Genomic DNA, 5,517 nt, shown 5'->3' on the forward strand with positions numbered 1-5,517 from the left:
TTGACACAGCTTACCAGACCTAATTCTTTCTACTCGAATAAAATAATTACGTCGTCCATATCAAGAAACAGTTTAGAGTTAATATTAGATGTAATAAAACGCACCATTAAAACACGCTGTGATATTAAAAAAGAACGCCTTCCTTGGGGGCGAGTGAACCTGCCGGCGCCCCGTGCACTCCGGCTCAAGGTGATAAGTACGCGTGCAGCTACACAAGTCTTTTTTGTTCCCTTGAGCAATTATCAACCTACTATCGTGATGTTACAGTTAATAAACACAGTAACTTGCATGCTATTAAGTGCATTGAGTGGCAGTGCCTATCGACTCCCAGACTTCGCGCTTTACTACCGTGGCCCAATGCCTGTAAGTTAGTTTACGAATGCGGAATTTATGTGCAAGAAACCTATCGAGGCTAATTTAATTTTTTTTATGCTACTACCCGGATCCAGCCGTCACGCAGCTGGTCAATACATGCTGCTTCTGCAGAGCACAGGCTTGAAGCACCGCCGGTAGCTGCGGTAGACAAGGGCAAGCGGAACCTGTTTTGCCTACCATGCGAAAGTCGCTGCTAACATAAGCGCCACCGCATCTTGGTGACGTCGCGGGGTGAAGGAGGTCTATAGTCTTGAGGCGTACAAGACAGGTATCACTTCAAGGGTGCTGTACTAGTGGCATTGTCTGTTTCTCATGTAAGCGCTGTGGGGGCACAGAGATGGTTTAGAGATCATGTGCCCAGCGAAGCCACAAAATTTCTTAGGAAGCGCATGACTTGAACGGCAGGGAGGTGACGCAGCTCGCCTTAACATATAAAAGAGGCCAATTCGCCTTGTGCAGTTACGATTACTTTTGCTGTATCAGTGTGCATTTTGAGACTACTGCTTTCCAGGCATTGAAAGACGATTGATGAAATGGCACAATTCATGTCAGTTCCTACGTAAGGTAAGGTGCTGGGCATTCCTAGTTGACATTCGCATTCACACAGATGGTTCATAATGTAATAAAACGTCACTCACCATCCTGCTACTTGTTATAGTGTGCATCCACAACGGCAAATACTACACAAATTTGTCCTAATGTACAAAAGTTTTTAATTAGGGTCATACTTCGCATAAGAGTTAAATCGGTACAGTATAGAGTGAAACAGAACCAGAATGAATGCGTGTTTATTGGTTAAACATTTTCTGGAACCTAATGTCAATCACGCAAGTTGTATAGGTAGGCTTTGGTTTGGTTTCATAACTGAAGAATAACCTATGCTGTCAAAAAGGCTTCATGCGGCTTGATGAAAGCCCATATCGCTTTATTGCCACCCACGTTTCATTTCTCCTTTGCATATTTAGCTTACTGTTTTAAAATCCAGTTGCTGTGTGTACTCTGTAGCTGTAATTCATTCACTTGAGGTTTCATTGTGCATAGATGTTCACCATCGTTGTATGAATACTGCTGGTGCAGATTGGTATGCATTTTCTGCAATGGGCTTTAATAAGGGTGACATCGTTTGAAAGTGGATCTGTGTGATTGCTGCGAAGTAGTGGATGGAACGGCTGAGATAGGTGAGTGCCAGAAGACGGCAGTTCATTTTTCAACAATAAAAGCCGGTTCGCACTTACCGTAAACGATAGTGTAATTTCCTTGTCAACTCTGGTGTAGCGCGAATGACATCATTGATACTTAATGGTACTGTTCCCTCCCTGCTGAAAACTGGAAAACGGTGATGATGTAATTGGCACAGCTGTTTGAAGTGAAAACATGTGTGTCATTCTTCGGTCGTTTATAATAAAAATATTCCATGCATAGTGTCTACGTGGGTATGCTAACTCATGGAAAAACAACAAAATTCCTTCTCAGCGCAAGCTCATTATAATGATGCTCTGGTTGAGGCAGAAGAACGCTTCTGTAAAAAATGAAAATTGAAAAATAATATGGACGTCTACGTAGACTCGAAGTGAAGGCATAATGCATGAAGCGCAGCTCCAGTGGCAGCGCAAAGACTATGTTTGTACTCTGCTGCCAATAGCTACGTTAATGACCTTGTCTGCGTGTGTGATCAAATTTTGCATTTGATGTAAGCTTCACTGTAGAGCAAGTCATAACACATGCTTGTGAGTTATGCCGCATGAATAATAATAATAATAATAATTGGTTTTTGAGGAGAGGATATGGCGCAGTATCTGTCTCATATATCGTTGTCAACTGAACCGCGCCGCAAGGGAAGGGATGAGGGACGGAGTGCAAGAAGGAAGCGGTGCCATAATAGAGGGCTCTGGAATAATTTCGACCACCTGGGGATCTTTAACATGCACTGATATCGCACAGCACACGGGCGCATTGGCATTTTTCCTCCATAAAAAACACAGCCGCGGCGGTCGGGTTCGAACCCGGGAACTCCGGATCAGTAGTCGAGCACCCTAAACACTGAGCCACCGCCGCAGGTATGCCGCATGGATGTGATATTAGCGGAAAAAAAAAAGATGCCGCTTGGCTCCGATACCTTTTTTTCCCTGATCATACCACGTTGTTATTCTGCGCAACTCGACCATTGCCGCGTGTGCTGCTGTTGCCTGTTAAGGTTTAGGAAGGAGTGTAGTAAAAAGTGAGACTACAACAGTGCAGAAAATAATATAAACAGAAGTATGTCGCATGCAGGTATATCATTATGTGCTATAGTTAGTCCCTATAAAGGGGACACTGAAACATCAGTGCCTTGTTATGACAAAGTGCAAATCTACTGAAAGGAACTCCTGGCAGCCTTCTTGTCTAAGTTACTGCTGAGCCTGAGTGGCTTATTATTGAGTTCTTCGTAGATTTTAACAGCAAGTGTGGCTGGGTATGAATGTTAAAGCTCCTCTGCATGTGGATGATTCATGTGGAAGCAACTCAAATCTAGAAGGAGCTCCTTCATGCCAACGTCGCGCGCCCTTCGCGGACCTTGTTTAAAATAAAGGCACTTCTGCAACGGTTGGCGTGTCGGCCGGTCATCGCTTCCTCGCAGTCCACGCAATATGCGTAATACGGGGGTCACATTCCGAAGAGCGGCGCCGAATACGCGAACGATCGTGCAACTCGCAGTAACACTCGCAGTCGAATATTGAGCCCGGTGAGAAAAGATAGCTTCGAAATGACGTTGAATGCTTTGTCAAAGTCGTCTTCAAAACACGAAGCAACTGTTAGCGAACGGCTGGCTATATGCGTACACTATCAAGCGTGCAAAATTTTCGAAAGACCGCAGCTCTGGCTGCGCCGCCTGTCGACGCTCTTGCGAAGACGCGACGGGGCTTCTCCCGCTAGTTCGCTGCTTGCCACTGCCTTGTTGCTGCTGTTCGCTGACCATTTGCTTATGCGCCTCTCTCAGAGACCCTACATACATGAATGTGCCGCTAAACGGAGGCTTTACGGATTGAATTCATAATCGGGCAAGCATGCTATTAATCTCAGAGGCAAGTTTAGCTTTAGAAATTATGAATTTTTGAAGCGAAAAGTTTCACTACGCTAGTCATAACCGCGCATCGCGCGAGCCGGCGTATGTCGGAGCACGAGTGACATCACGCACGGCGCAGGTGGCCGCCGCCGACTCCGTCGCCTTTTCTCTCTCTCTCGCTCCCTAGTCACACTGAGCCACAGGTGTTCCGCCACTGCGCAGCGCCGCGCCTTTCGTCAAAATGCAACGGTCAGTTTCCAGTTTTCTTGTTCTTCTTTCCCTCCCTCCTTTATCCCTTCCTTTACGGCACGGTTCGGGTGTCCACCGAGGTATGTGAGACTGTTACTGTCTCATTTCCTTTCCTCAAAAACCAAACAAAACAAGTGAGCCGACGGCGTTCTTAGAATTAATTTGCGTTGACAACTTTGCAAAGGCTGTTCATTTTCACCAAAGTAAAGGCGCACAACCGGCTCCTTGGATCAGTGGAGACCTCAATCTCGCTTTTATGTACATGGCGTTGGTGTCATGAGCCTGATTTGATTGCGTTCCGCGCACTGGATAGGCAGCGCGCCCTTCCCGCCACAGTGGGAGGTCGCATGCAGTTAACGGTTGTTCGCAACAGATTGAAAACCAAATGAACGCTTCGGCCCAGCTATTGCTGCAGGACCGCATGTCAGCCACAACGCTGTCAGCGCTCATTCATTCATTCCACATCTCTCTCTCACCACGAATCAGTCGCCCACATATCCAGGGAAGCAGTTATGCGCCGTTCCTTTGCTCAAAGCCATCGTCGTCTAGAACATTGTCAACGCCAACGCCAATGGACACAGTGAACGCAGAAATGTTTCGTTTAGTATATCCTGGATCAGCTGAGGTAATCCACATTAATTTTTTCATTCCTGCGCAATTCGGGCGCGCTGTCTCGTTTATTACGCGACTCGCAACCGACCCATGATTAAATATCACGAAAAAAAGTATCTCTTCTGGTGACGTGATCAATTTGAGCGTATCCCGTGCCCTGTTTTCTTTTACGCATGTACTGCGTTATGCTGTTAAGCATTGTTCAGATCTCCTAACCGTGCACTGATATAGCAAGCTTCATTGGTTGCTATGGGTGACCTCTGTCCTCTACTGTGTCATGGCATGTGCTTCTGGCTCAATCCTGTACGCTGTATTACATTATCTACATAATCTTTACAACATGCCGATGTCCTTGCGATTTTACTGACATAGGCATCACTACGACACCTGTGCGCGATTCTGCGAACGGTACCTGACGTTGCTCCGCAGCTCAAAAGGTAACGTGAAGCATGAAACTACATAGCGTACCTATTTGCTTGCAATACTTTTGGTTGCAGTGGACTGATATATAGAGATTTTGGTTCGGCTTGGTTTTATGAGGGTTTAACGTCGCAAACCAACTCAGGCTATGAGGGGCGCCGTATTGAAGGGCTCCGGAAATTTCAACCAAGCGGGGTTCTTTAACGTGCACTGACGTCGCACAGCACACGGGCTTCTAGAATTTATCCTCCATCGAAATTCGACCGCCGCAGCCGGGATCGAACCCGCGTCTTCCGGGTCAGCAGCCGAGCGCCATTGCCACTGAGCCACCGCGGCGGCTCATATAGTATAGTGATTTTGTTTTGTTTTTGTTTTTCTTCTCTGTTACTTGTTGAATATTTTAAGTGAAGGAAAAGCTGTCTAAATATATGTGAGGTTAACATCCTGAAACTGCACATGGACTGTGAAGGATGGCGTAGCGGAGCAACACGGATTAAGATGGATCATCCGAAGTTCTTTAAAATGCACTGACATTGCACACTGTGAGAATGCTTCTCCATTTCGTTTCCGTCAAAATGACGTGGCCGCGATCAGCATCCGGTCCTAGGGCTTCGTGCTCAGTAGCTACGCGTGACCGGTCGCCTGTTGCGCCATGGCCAGAACTTTTTGAGCGGGCGCACAGTGCATGTTCGCGTTTCAGGGCCTCTCTTCGCGTCTCGCCATGTTGAAATGGGCATGCCGCAGTGCTCTGATTCGTCACTCCTTCTGTTTAATGTGGCGATGTCAATTGCGAAATGCCCATACCGCCAAGCCACTAA

The sequence above is a fragment of the Amblyomma americanum genome, chromosome 1, assembly GCF_052857255.1.
Source record: "Amblyomma americanum isolate KBUSLIRL-KWMA chromosome 1, ASM5285725v1, whole genome shotgun sequence".
NCBI lineage: Eukaryota > Metazoa > Arthropoda > Arachnida > Ixodida > Ixodidae > Amblyomma > Amblyomma americanum.